The sequence below is a fragment of the Sander vitreus genome, chromosome 4, assembly GCF_031162955.1.
Source record: "Sander vitreus isolate 19-12246 chromosome 4, sanVit1, whole genome shotgun sequence".
Classification (NCBI taxonomy): Eukaryota; Metazoa; Chordata; class Actinopteri; order Perciformes; family Percidae; genus Sander; species Sander vitreus.
The window spans coordinates 32249366-32264310 of NC_135858.1; the positions used below are offsets into that span (position 1 = coordinate 32249366).

Here is a 14945-nt window from a genome sequence, read left to right on the forward strand (position 1 = left end):
TGACTCCTACTACAAGCCTCTTAATGTTTGGCCAATCTTTTCAAATATAACTAGTTAAGTTACTGGTTTGGGATTATAGTTACTATTTAGATGTATTTTTATGTGTTTGTATTTTTTAAAGTTTAGGTAATTTATCAAGCTAGCTTTTTTAGCTAGGCTATATCATTATAGTGCAAGGCCTTAGTGTTTAAAAAAAGTTTTAGCTTTAATACAAATTTCCAGGACTTAGCCAAAAAAAAAAAAAAAATTCTCAGTCCCTCCCCCCTTTCTGCTAATGCCCGAAACGGTCTCCTAAGCCCCTCCCCCAACAAGGGAGAGCTGTGCACGATTGAGCGTGTGTGAAGGTGTTAGGGGCTTGTTCTGACCCAGAACGCAGAGATTTCACACACAGACAATGAACGCAGTTTGTAAAGGTTTTAATGAACAAAAGAGTACTCAGAGACACTGTGGGTTTTGTCTGAGCGGGGAATCTCCTGGCTGGTCCGAGTACTGAGGCGAGCCGAGGAGGAAGGATCCAGGTCGTACGAGACTCGAGGCGGACAGGCAGAGTTCACAGTAGTTTCCACTGGTGGAGGATTAGGTTGGATGGTGAGGCTGGAAGCTTGTAGGCACAGCGTAGGAGGCAGCAGGTCTGAGCGGACACTGGACAGAAACACAGGGAAAGTATGAGCTCAGGAGAACAACAACAAAAGCTAGGGTGCACAAGACAACACGGACACAACTTTGAATCCACATAAACCTCAGAGCCAAGTTACCACATGGGTGTAGATAACAAACTGGCGCTCTGGTGAACTGGTGATCAGCCCGGGTTTAAGTATTGCTGGAATGAATCTTGGAGATGATCTGCAGCTGTGAGGAATGGCTGTGCAGTGTTGATTTGGCCACGCCCCTTGACCTACTTTCCTCTGAACACACCTCCAGCACTCCAGGTGGAAAAGCACAGATACACACAGAGACACACAGACAAACAGAACAAAAACACCCAAAACAGGGCGGAGAGAGAGCTGCCCATAACAAGAGGGGGGAAGGGGAGGACGCTATGAAATGTGTGTGCCTGAGCAGTGATTAGCGACTAAGTAGTTACAGGAACGTAGTTATAGGAACAGTCCACTTCTAAACAGTTCTACTAACTACTCTCCCCCAAAACCAGTTTTCTATTTGCATTCGCACTGGCCAAGTGGCCATAGGAACTAAAGGAGGGGTAAGGGAGTGATGCAAGCACGGCAACGGTCTTTATAGCGTTAAAATCAGAAAACAAATACACCAAAAAAAAGTATGAACTAAATACTAAATCTAATGTATAGCCTATGTCAAGTCTCCCGAAGAGAAAAGGGTATCTCTCTCTCCCTTGCCTTTGCCTGCGCGCGCGCACTCTGTGTGTGTGTGTGTGTGTGTGTGTGTGTGTGTGTGTGTGTGTGTGTGTGTGTGTGTGTGTGTGTGTGTGTGTGTGTGTGTGTGTGTGTGAGTGAGTGAGTGAGTGAGTGAGTAAGTGAGTGACGGCCGGCTAGCTTGTGGAGTTTAACTCCGAAAAGACAGTTAACCACAGGTTCCCGTTAATCTTATGATGGACATGTGTTGTGATATTTAAACAATGAATCGTCAACGGCGAAATAAAAGCCTCTTATTTACGAGCGCGGTCTGAAAGACCTCCAGCTCATAGCGGGGTCTCTGAGCATGACTGGCCCAGCGACGAGCTAGCGGCCGGGGCAGGCACTGGCTGGCTGTGGCGTCACTTTATGGAGCTTCTCAACTCCGAAAACTTCCAAAAACTCAGAAAAGAAAATTGTCAATTCGGCATAGATTTTCGCAACACTGCCTATATTCTAAATCTAAACAGTTTATTTCTCACCTAAAACGTTCTCAGAAGTGAATTTAGTGATGAATAAGATGGCAAAAATTGTCCCGCTGTTGGTCTGTCTGTACCAGAAACCCGACTCTCGTTAACCTAGGTTCCTATGCTGAAAAGGGAACAGCGAAAAGACCCTGCCCTGAAGTAGGAGTTGAAAGAGTTACAGGAACTGTGGTCAGAGGAACTTAAAAATCTCCAAATTGGTCCAGTCAGAACATGAGAAAAAAGGGTTCTAGGAACTGCAAAAATCCCTCCGGTCGGAAAGTGGCTATAGACACGCAGTTAGACACCCCCCCTGGCCCTGATTGGTGGATCTGAACAGGGAGCTGTGGGTTTTTGCAAATCCCACTACAGGCTGTAGGTGGAGCCAGAGGAGCCTGCTTCATGTAGTTCTACTGGAACATAGGGTCAGTTTCAGCAAATATGACAGAAAGTTAGTTTTATAAGGCTTACCTACTGCACCTTTTAAATATTACAATTGCGTTTAAAGTTAATGAAATTAAAGATTTTTAATTTATTTATTCAAAGCTAACCATATAATTGAGCCACATTTCTTTCAATAGATGCCACTTTCAAACAAGGAGAAAGTGGCTCGTCACAGAGAAAGACTTAAAGAGGATCCTGCTGCAAGGGCCAATTACCTTGCAAAAAGAAGGGAAAGGTAGCTTTTATGCAACACACACTCACAAATAAACACATCTCTGTCAATTAATGTCAGGATAAAGTCAAATTGATGTAGTGATTTAGGTGTTCCAAATTATTCTAGAGTAAAGTGGTGAGTGAACAAGATAATTTCTAATTTTATGTTCCTTTTTTGTAGTTATCAAAGGAGAAAAAGAGAAGGAAAAACTCAAAATACCCCAGTAGCAGAGCTGTCAAAAAAAAGCAGGAAAAATGGAGAGAGTACCAGAGAAAGTATAGACGAAATGAAAAGGTGCTTGCTGATGTTCTCAATCTTACTCCACCATCTATGGACTCATCAGCAAATGACCAAGTTGAGGATGTAGATAATCCCGAGCCCATGCATAATGATCATCAATATGTACAGCCAGTATTAGCAAGGCCACAAGCAAAAAGGAAAGTGAAGGAAAGAAGGAACAAACACTATGGCTTAGTGCAGAAAGAGAAAGAGAGGCTAAGGTTGGAGCTTCGCAAAGTTAAAAGGGAACTACAGGCAGCAAAGCAAAAGACACACAAGATGGAAAGGAAATTGCAGAAGCAAAAGAATAAACTGAAATTGACCATCGAAAAGAACAAACAGAGAAAGAGAGACAAAGAAAACCTCCCAAGTGAGAAGAGAGAATGTGGTCAGCTTTCTTTGTAGGGATGAGAATAGTCGCATGTTATCAGGCAAAAAATAAAATCAAGCAGCAAAGGAGGGTACTGCATCAAACTCTGAAAGAGTTACACACACAGTACAATGCAACAGCAATGAGACACCTTAAATTGTCCTATAGACAATTTGTGAGATACTGCCCCTTTTATGTTACACCAGCTAAAGAAGCTGATCGAAATACATGTGCTTGCATAGACCACGAAAATGCCAAGCTTCTAGTAGACAGATTGCATCAGAGAGGAGTTCTTCCATCTAACACCATACCAGAGTTGCTAGCAGTTATTACATGTGATACCACCAGCATGTATCGCACCTGTGCAAAGTGCTGTTACAATGACATTGAGTTTGAAGGACCTCTGGAGGACACTGTTCTGACATGGCAGCAGTGGTCAAGGGAAGTAACATCAGAAGAAAACACGTTTTCTAACTTTGCAAAAGTTACACAAAGTGGGAAGTGTGACAATCTGTTGGCTTTGCTCAACAAGAAGCTTGACTCCCTAGCAAAGCACCATTTCAATTGGCTTCATCAAGCCAAAACACTCAGAGAGCTAAAGGAAACACTACGTGAAGATGAAGTCTGCATTCATGTAGACTTCTCAGAGAACTATGGGTGTAAGCTCGGCAGTAAAATTCAGGCTTTCCACTTTGGTGGCAGCCGCAAGAAGGTTACCATCCACACCTGTGCGGCATATACTGCCTTATCTTCCTACTCCTATGCAACTCTCTCTGCCTCTCCCCGCCATGATGAGCGTGCTGTATGGGCCCACATAGAGCCTGTATTAAAGGATGCCATAGGCAAATGCAGTATCCCCCCTAGCACACTCCATATGATCAGTGATGGACCAGTGACCCAATACAGGAACAAGAAAAACTTGTTTCTTCTCAGTACAGTGACATTTATGTTTGGGTTCCAAAAGGTCACCTGGAACTTTAGCGAAAAAGCGCACGGCAAAGGAGCTCCTGATGGAGTGGGTGGGGCTGTAAAGCGCATTGCAGATGCAGCAGTCCAAAGAGGCACTGACTTGCAAACAGCAGAGGAGCTCTACAAGTTCCTCAGTGCTCAGTCATCTAGCATCAAATACAACTGGATATCTGAGGAGCAGATTGAAAAATATGATGAATCAGTCCCCGCAAATATCCCAGCTGTAAAAGGTACACTAGAAATTCACTAAGTGACCTCAGAAGAGCCGGCTTCAATTCAGTGGAGGGAAATTTCTTGTTTCTGTGTGTAGTGGTGTGTGCAGTAAGCTTTGTACCCAGTTGGTTCTTGAACGCACCTCAACTAGATCAAATTAGCTCCACCCAGGCCAAACCCCCTCGTTAGCTGAGCTTATATAAAGAACCTGTATCATCATGGCTGCCTCTTGGCTTTGTCTCTGGCTGTTGGTTGCCACATGGGACCATCTCTGTGACTTTTAGGTAGGTAATTGTGTTAAGTCTGTTTTATGCTTTCAAGGTGTTTTTAAATACTTAGTTGTATATTTTGCAGCAGTCTGCTGACTGTTGGGCCTGGAAGGGATTCCAAGCTCCCCTGCCTGGAGTGGTGTGATGAACTCTCCCTTAGCCTACTGAGTACATTTGAGTGAAGGTATGAGTAACTTAAAGCAGCAAGTCTGGTATGATCACTACCTGAACTAAATGTTATCACACACTGCTTTTAAATGTTATTAATGTAATCTTCTGTCTGAATTGTAGGTTGTCAGCTGCTGTTTTGCCTTGGTTTAGTTGTTTGGATTTTAATCATTTTAGTACATCTTTGTTAGTGCCCCAGGACACTCTCCCTGTTTAGTTTGCTTGTATTTTAGGTTATCAACTGGTTTGTTTTCTTTATTGTTTTGCTTTGCAGTGGAGCTAGTAGTCAGCTTGTGGTGGAGACTAGGCACGTTAGTGTGGTTCCCTTCACAGATTGTAGTGATAACGGCACGGTGACACGATTTGTGGTGACACGATTTGCAGTAAACCGGTTTGCAGTGACTATCAATTGCAGTGGGCACATGCGGTGGGTAAGTTGGTATGCCCCCGGCACACACCCTTAGTAGACTCTCTCCACAGCTGGCCTCTGCCCACTTTCTTCCCCCCTCTCCTTTGATAATTTAAGCCATAACTGGGAGTGTTTCTGTTTTAAAAAGAAATAACCTGACTGTTATATATATATATATATATATATATATATATATATATATATATATATATATATATATATATATATATATATATATATATATATATATATATATATATATATATATATATATATATATAGTAATAAAATCTTTTCTACCTTTCCTATTGCAATTTGATTTAAACCTCATTTCTAACCATCCCTTTTATAGGCACTTCCGGTCATAAATTATCCATTAATAAATTATTTCTTTTGTAACCACGTCTGTCTTACTTCAGTTAGTGAACCTGTTTAGCCTTTTGTATAACTGGGGTGCTTGTTGAAGTAGAAATAAACATCTTGGGGTGAGAGTCCCCAGGTGGCGTTGTCGGTTAGTTAGACTCGGGTGGCGGCTCCTCCCCTAGAGCCACTCGCCTTGCCACATGTGCAAGACCTGGAATCTGCAAGTGTTACAATCCTGTAGCTGTAGATTTCCGCAGCAAAGACAACCTCTCCTCAGCAGATTGCAACCAGGACCTAAAAGGCAAGTTCATCATAGTAAGATATGATGGAAAGCCTTTTGTGGGCATTCAGTTGATGAAGTGGAAGTGAGCTGTATGCAACAGATGGGTTGGAAGAATGTCTTCACCTGGCCTCATCCTGCTGACCTCCTCGTCTACTACGAAACAGATGTGCTGCATATAATCTCTGAGCCAGAACCACTGAATCTGCGACATTCAAATCTCATGGCAGAGGACTGGAAAAACTTCCAAGCCTTCAGTCTGAGTTTTCAGATACTGTAAATTCTGTAATATGTTAAAGGGCATTTCCAACCCTAAACAGACTTGTTCCTCCCTCTTTTACCCATCTATTTACCTCTCTAACACACAAACACTCTGTTCAACTCACACACAATTTGTTAAGAAATCAGTTGCTTAATTTAATCAAATGAGTTCTAATAAAGTAAATTGTTACTTCAATGAAATATTTGTCATTGAAATTAAATTAAACGGCAAGTTCAATAAACTACTTTGACTGCAGTGCTTGATTTCAGTGTCACTTTCTTTATATTATAGTTTTTGACTGTAGAAGCATCACGTCATGTGGTGTAACTGGTTTGTGTCAAATGGGGTAACAGTATTTTTCTTAAATATAATGTGCAGGTAAATTTGTTTGATAAAATGTAACTCCATTGTAAAAAAAAAAAACATTTTTAAGCCTTTTTACACATTTTGTCCAAGATTATTTAGAAAATTTTTTTGTTTTTTTTTTCAAGCATGTCTACCACTTGATATGGCAATAACAAAGAATTTAAATTTAGAAGTAATCCTAATCTATTTTTTGGGTGAAATTTTAAGTTATATTTGAATGCACTCAATGTAGTTGATGAAATATTAAATATTTATCATTCCTTTGTGGTTACACCACTTGACATTTTGGGTCCATTTGGTCCTACCTTTGTTAAAAAAAAGCCTATTTCAAATGAAATAAAATGTACAATAACACAAAATATACATTTTAACGAAACTCAAGGATGTCTTTTAAAAAAGCTTTCCCAAAGCGCTTTAGTTTTCTCATCTGGCCAACCCTTATTCGTCATTGACCCACATATACTGAGAGGCTTATGCCTTGACGCAGAGGTCCAGGGTTCAAGTCCAACCTGTGACGATTTCCTGCATGTCTTCCCCCTCTTTCCCTTTTCTCACCTAGTTGTCCTATCCATTAAAGGCGGAAAAGCCCCAAAAATAATCTTTAAACAAGACTAATCTCGGCTGGAAATTCCAGGGTCCAGCAAAGTACCTGCAGCAACAACTTCCCACCACACAGTGCTTGTTCACCACCATTTTCTCCCCTTCTGCTGAGCTGTTCAGTGAAGTTGAACGGTTGTGGCAGTTGGATCCACTGCCTTTCAAGAGTGAGAGGTTGGTGACCAGATCCAGACAGGACAAGTACTCAGTGGACCTGTTGGAGGCCGAGACCACCCGTGTAGAAGTGAACAGAGTACATCGGTACGCTACACCCCTTCTACGAGTCCCAAACATGCCCAAGCTGCAAGTTTCAAAGGAAGTTGTGATAAAGAACCTGCGAAACAGAGAAAGGTTAGTACAAGACCCACAGCATGCATCTACCTACCAGGAGGAAATCAAGAAACTGGAAATTGCTGAGTACGCCATCAAGATTGACTCCTCCGAGGCTGACACATCGGGGAGTCGTGGTTTCTGCCCCACCACATGGTCAGGCACAATGGCAAAGACCAGATTTTTTTCTACTGCAGCTTCCAGCTTGGCAGACAATGTCTGAATAATTACCTCCTTCCTGGCCCAGCCTTAGGACCCTTATTCCTTGGAGTCCTCCTGCGCTTCAGAGAGCACTGAGTCGCAGCAAGTGAAGACATTAAAGGGATGTTTCACCAGGTTCGCCTGCTGGACAGAGACAAGCCCTTGCTAAGGTTCCTTTGGAGGGACCTAAAGACGGAGGTCCTGCCTTTCGGGACGACGTGCAGTTGCTGTTGCGCGATCTTTGCTCTCTAGAGATGATTGATATGTTTATCTTTGCTCTACCGTTGCACTTTGGAATGCCATTTTGTTGCATACATGTGCGTTGTTAATGATGAGATGGCGTAAGTAAGGGATAATCACCTCAAGGCAGGGCAATAAACAGTTTGATATGCCCGGCTTGTCCACAAGCCGGGCATATCAAACTGTTTATTGCCCTGCCTTGAGGTGATTATCCCGTTTATTCTACTTCTTGCTTGCCAACATAATAAAACAATTCAAATACTTTAATAATTATGCTTTTTCTTATTCGTATTGCATGCTTATTAAATGTATACTCTGTTTGAGTTCATCTCCCTCAAAAAGTAGTCCCCTTTAGAACTACGGTGAATAGCTCAGCTGTAGCTAATTAGTTTCTATAGCAACCACACAAGGTTCTTCGGCGCTACAGGTGTCCGGGTCAGTTGTCACTGTCAGTCTATCCTTCTGGTGGCTCTTCCACTCGGTGAAAACCTTGATAGCAAAGGCAGTTGCCTTTTTCGTGTTTGATTCAAGGGCCCCGTCTTCAATTGTACGCAGCTCCTCATCTGTCAGATCTCGGAAACGGGTACCCTGGGCCTTGTCTTTTTCTTTTGTCATTCCGTTGTCCTCATTGCTCTTTAACCAGTCCTCAAATGTCTTCCCTACTCCAAATATATTAAAATTGACAATGAATTCTTCCATTTTTAAAACACTGTAATGTTTAGAACTACGGCGAAGAACGTTAGCTCACGTTAATTAGTTTCTATAGCAACCACACAAGGCTGCATCTGATCACTAATGTTAGTTTAATAACGTAGTTGCTACATTGTATCTCGCTACGAAACTATGTATCGACTGACCCTCCGATAGATTTCCAACACATTTTAGAAACTTTTTTAAACAAGGTTTATTTTTACAATGGACCTGGATGTTTTGAACTTTCTGTGACAGAAAAAAAATACAAGCAGCGTATTGATCTACTTTTTTGATGACACTGTGCTCAGTCAACGAGCAACCTGCCAGGTTAATGCCCTCCTCCCAGCCAATCAGAATAAAGCATTCTTAAACGAAGTAGAATAACGTGAATTTATGTATGTTTATTCAGCTACAAGGTTAGTCTAACGGGCTAATGTTTCGAGGCTTAGAGCCATCATGAAGAATGTTTGCAACGTCTTTTGCCGTCCTATTCGTGGCTATATGATTTTAATGAGTTCAGTAACTTTCTAGATTAGACATGCTTAAACCTGTAAAATGTAGCACTTTGCACTATTCACATGTATTTTTTACTGACTGTGTCTTAAGTCATATTTGAGGTGGTATGTTACACAGTGCATTACGCTCATGTTTAAACTGAGTGATATAGAATTGAATTTGAGTTACAGTGATTTTTGAATGTGTTAGTGATAAAGCCATATACAGCTACTAAGTAGATATTTTGCATTGCGTATGCAGGTTGTGTTTTTTGTTGTGCATATTCTGCCAACAAGGCCTTTTATTCAACAAACCACACAGGAACTGAACTGAAACTCAACTGAATTGAACATTGAACTGATTGACTGGACTGATTTTAAACTGACTGACTGTTTTGGGGGTAATTTCTGATTGTTGTTGTTGTTGTTTTTTCTATGTATGATTCACAATCCTTGTGGAATGTTAAAATAAATGTTTTGATACTGCTTTTGCTATTCAAACAGTGGTCGTAGCCAATTCACTTCAAGAGCCGAACCTAATTCTGATTTCTAGTACTTAAATGTCATTAATACAGGTTATTGTGATATTCTTATTGATGCTTTAAGTTACGTTAGTTACACTAGTCAGCTGGCGGTCAGCCTTACAACTAATGTTGTTAGTTATGCTAACGTTAAGTTAGCTCTCTATGTCTGGCTGCTAACGTTAATGTTAATAGAATAACGTAAGCACTGCAAATGTTAGGCTTACAGCTTGTGTGTGTGTATACATACACACACACATATATATATATATATATTATGATCATAAATGACCTGTAACAGCAAACGAGACTAACAGTGAAAAGAACGCTAATTTCATATAGTTTTTATTAATGCCTCTGCCCGGGTCAGATTTTTCCCGCAAAGTCACAAAATGATTTATGGCAGGTAGACGGCGCTACAGAGCAATGTCAGAATCCCGGCTGGCTAGCAGCTCCCCAGAATCCTGGCTGGCTAGCAGCCTCTCAGAACCCCAGCTTGCTAGCAGCTTCCCTGGAATCAGCACAAACAGTTTGATATGCAGCTTGTCCACAAGCCGGGCATATCAAACTGTTTATTGCCCTGCCTTGAGGTGATTATCCCGTTTATTCTACTTCTTGCTTGCCAACATAATAAAACAATTCAAATACTTTAATAATTATGCTTTTTCTTATTCGTATTGCATGCTTATTAAATGTATACTCTGTTTGAGTTCATCTCCCTCAAAAAGTAGTCCCCTTTATAACTACGGTGAATAGCTCAGCTGTAGCTAATTAGTTTCTATAGCAACCACACAAGGTTCTTCGGCGCTACAGGTGTCCGGGTCAGTTGTCACTGTCAGTCTATCCTTCTGGTGGCTCTTCCACTCGGTGAAAACCTTGATAGCAAAGGCAGTTGCCTTTTTCGTGTTTGATTCAAGGGCCCCGTCTTCAATTGTACGCAGCTCCTCATCTGTCAGATCTCGGAAACGGGTACCCTGGGCCTTGTCTTTTTCTTTTGTCATTCCGTTGTCCTCATTGCTCTTTAACCAGTCCTCAAATGTCTTCCCTACTCCAAATATATTAAAATTGACAATGAATTCTTCCATTTTTAAAACACTGTAATGTTTAGAACTACGGCGAAGAACGTTAGCTCACGTTAATTAGTTTCTATAGCAACCACACAAGGCTGCATCTGATCACTAATGTTAGTTTAATAACGTAGTTGCTACATTGTATCTCGCTTGCGAAACTATGTATCGACTGACCCTCCGATAGATTTCCAACACATTTTAGAAACTTTTTTAAACAAGGTTTATTTTTACAATGGACCTGGATGTTTTGAACTTTCTGTGACAGAAAAAAAATACAAGCAGCGTATTGATCTACTTTTTGATGACACTGTGCTCAGTCAACGAGCAACCTGCCAGGTTAATGCCCTCCTCCCAGCCAATCAGAATAAAGCATTCTTAAACGAAGTAGAATAACGTGAATTTATGTATGTTTATTCAGCTACAAGGTTAGTCTAACGGGCTAATGTTTCGAGGCTTAGAGCCATCATGAAGAATGTTTGCAACGTCTTTTGCCGTCCTATTCGTGGCTATATGATTTTAATGAGTTCAGTAACTTTCTAGATTAGACATGCTTAAACCTGTAAAATGTAGCACTTTGCACTATTCACATGTATTTTTACTGACTGTGTCTTAAGTCATATTTGAGGTGGTATGTTACACAGTGCATTACGCTCATGTTTAAACTGAGTGATATAGAATTGAATTTGAGTTACAGTGATTTTGAATGTGTTAGTGATAAAGCCATATACAGCTACTAAGTAGATATTTTGCATTGCGTATGCAGGTTGTGTTTTTTGTTGTGCATATTCTGCCAACAAGGCCTTTTATTCAACAAACCACACAGGAACTGAACTGAAACTCAACTGAATTGAACATTGAACTGATTGACTGGACTGATTTTAAACTGACTGACTGTTTTGGGGGTAATTTCTGATTGTTGTTGTTGTTGTTTTTTCTATGTATGATTCACAATCCTTGTGGAATGTTAAAATAAATGTTTTGATACTGCTTTTGCTATTCAAACAGTGGTCGTAGCCAATTCACTTCAAGAGCCGAACCTAATTCTGATTTCTAGTACTTAAATGTCATTAATACAGGTTATTGTGATATTCTTATTGATGCTTTAAGTTACGTTAGTTACACTAGTCAGCTGGCGGTCAGCCTTACAACTAATGTTGTTAGTTATGCTAACGTTAAGTTAGCTCTCTATGTCTGGCTGCTAACGTTAATGTTAATAGAATAACGTAAGCACTGCAAATGTTAGGCTTACAGCTTGTGTGTGTGTATACATACACACACACATATATATATATATATATTATGATCATAAATGACCTGTAACAGCAAACGAGACTAACAGTGAAAAGAACGCTAATTTCATATAGTTTTTATTAATGCCTCTGCCCGGGTCAGATTTTTCCCGCAAAGTCACAAAATGATTTATGGCAGGTAGACGGCGCTACAGAGCAATGTCAGAATCCCGGCTGGCTAGCAGCTCCCCAGAATCCTGGCTGGCTAGCAGCCTCTCAGAACCCCAGCTTGCTAGCAGCTTCCCTGAATCCCAGATGGCTAGCAGCTTCCCTGAGCCCTGGCTGGCTAGCAGTCTCTCTGAACCCAGGCTGGCTAGCAGCCTCCCTGAGCCCCGGCTGGCATCCAGTCGCCCTGAACCTGCTATGACCGTTTCCCCAGTGACTTTGCCGGTCTCCGGTGCCCCTGAGATGGCCCCTGAGACTGCTTCTGAGACCACCCCTGAGACTTTGCCGGTCTCCGGTGCCCCTGAGACCGTCGTCTGGAATCCGCCCCTTGAGGAGGGGGTACTGTTATGGTTTCGGTATTTTGATTTGCAGTTTGTTCTATTTCTGTTGCCTGTGTGTTATTTCTGTTGCTGTCTCCTGTTTTGTGTGTGTGTGTGTGTGTGTGTGTGTGTGTGTGTGTGTGTGTGTGTGTGTGTGTGTGTGTGTGTGTGTGTATTTCTGTTTCCTGTTTTATTTTGATAGTCTGGTTTTCTGTCTTGTCTCGTCTAGTTTTACTTCCTGTGTTTTCCCACCTTTGTTAATCAACCCTGTCTCTCCTAATGTGTTTCACCTGCTGTGTCACCTGCCCCTCATTACCTCATTACCCAGTGTATTTAGTCCTTGTGTTTCCCTTGTCTCATCGTTTTGTGTCCGTGCCCTGCCAGCCTGCGTGTGTTCATGTCCTTGTGTGGTTAGTTTGTGAGTGTCTGTGTCAGCTCTCGTCTGTTTCTGTTTGTTCCTGGTTTTTTACTCCCTTGCTTTTTTGGATGCCTTTTGTCTTCATTTTTTGGAATTGTTTTTTTACAATGTTACTCCCAGGACTCCCTTGGTTGATTTTTGTGTTTTTTAAATAAATCCTCAAGCTCAAACCATCTCCTGCCTGCCTGCCTCTCCCTGCGTTTGGGTCCTTTAATTCCCTACACTGTAACAGAAACATGGTATACAATATATGATCATTACATACAGCTCAGGGTGCTAACTTAAACATTTGTTTCATATGTATGTATTTATTTATATCCCATTCATGAATTCCCACTAGTTGCTTAGCTTTTATAAATCAACTTATTTATTTGATCCCAGAGTGTGTCAGATGGGTGAATGGCGATTGTCCTCATACAATTATGCTGATTAAGTTGCACACCATGTTGTCTCCTTTTTCACTCTTTGATACAGTTAGGCTGACAGAGAGCTTGTCCATCACAGCAAATATGATTAAAGTGATTGAGGGCTTGTCCAATTTTTACAGGGATCACTTTTAGGATGGTTCCAGTCAGCAAATATGTCACATTAATCTGACATAACAAATAGTGGGTAATAAATGGATATTTGTCATTAAATTCCACATAATCACCTTATATAATTGATAAGGCACCATATATTGTCAGAAGAATGAATGATGATTTTTCTTCCTAACTGAAGTTAGAAGTTAAGTTGTTTACAACATTGCATACCTGATTGTTTTCCCCTGGAAATACATTAAGCTTCTGTATATGGTATATAAGAGAGTGAAGGGCATCCAGCTGTATCACCAATCTTTTCTCTCCCAAGCTTAGGTCATGTGCCACTCTTTGTCCTGTCTCCCTGCAGAAAGAGGTAAATAGAAGCAACAACAGCTGTTGAATAGGGTGTTGTGTCCAGTTTGGCTTAAAGAAGCATCTCACTGTCAGCCCAGTAAGATGGACGAGAAGTGTTGTATGCCCAGCACATTGGCTCCTGGCTAAACTCCCCAGCTTACTTTCACCAGTGATGCCTCTCTACATGGGAGGATGAGACTGTATTATTATGCTGGATGCTCTAGTCTCACACTTAAGCTTGCAACATGAATTAATGTGCAAAATGCAGCTCAGAAACCAATGAAAGAAATGCTGGTTTAATATAGAAACTTTTCTGCCATGACAGAAGAGTTTCTGATATGGTTTGGGTTTCCCAACACATTGCCTGTGTATGTAGAATTACACAGAGTATGTTAGCATTGTGGGCACTAAGGTTGTTCTGTGTGTTAGTTCATTCATCATTCTGTATACAAAACGTTAAATAATGACAGTTTCCCATATCTAGTTAGCATTGTGAAGTTTTTTTGAGCAACAAATACTTGCTTCACACATACATGTCTGTGTACAGTTAAAAGTTTTTTTTAAATGTCTTACTATTGTCTTATTTGTAATTCATGTTGATGTGCTGTCTGCGATATCTTAGAAAATCACTCAGAATAGAAAGTCAGCATTCCAAACTGGGAGCGCAGTTTGAAAGCCACACACTGGTTGCGTCGTGTGAGCGTGGCGTTTCTGTTGCGTGGCGGCTGCGTCTTTACACACCAGAAACGTGTCTGATGCGGCGCTGCTGCTGCTAGCCTTGTCTGTACACATGTATGTTTCCCATTGATTTACTGCACTCAAGCAGTATACTTCATGTTAAACATAAATATATACTGATTTGATTACAGCAAAGACAACGTCAGCAGTATTGACGGCAAAATAGGCTACAGAATATTTCGTTCTGTATTGACAGGTGCAATATTTGAAAATCAATAATAATTTTAAATTACATTTATGTCAAAACCTAGAGACTTTCAAACATCAACATGTCATTTATTAATATGTATTTGTGTCAAAATGACATATAAACATCTTTTCCTATTCTATTTTGCCTGGAAACGCTTCCACACGCTTGCGTGTCGCGTGAAAAATAGGCGTCGGTTCTATTTCTAGCATGCACGCGTTTTCGGCGCAGCTCAAGACGTGCCTGAGACGTGCGTGTCACGCAGGCAGTGTGCAAGATCTAACTTGTTAACATGGGAGCCGAAATAAAAACAGACTCGCCACGCAGCTGAATGTGTGGCCGGCCTTAGTCTAATAGATGCTATTGGTTG

The 14945-nt window shown here is 41.1% G+C and overlaps 1 long non-coding RNA gene across 1 annotated transcript; it reads right to left on the reverse strand.

The window, feature by feature from the left end:
• Positions 1-401: 401 nt before the first annotated feature.
• On the reverse strand, positions 402-13731 carry LOC144516347 (uncharacterized). Its single transcript, XR_013501834.1, has 2 exons — positions 13528-13731; positions 402-642 (listed from the first exon to the last, which is right to left on the reverse strand). It is a non-coding gene; the product is annotated as an uncharacterized LOC144516347 (long non-coding RNA).
• Positions 13732-14945: the final 1214 nt, after the last annotated feature.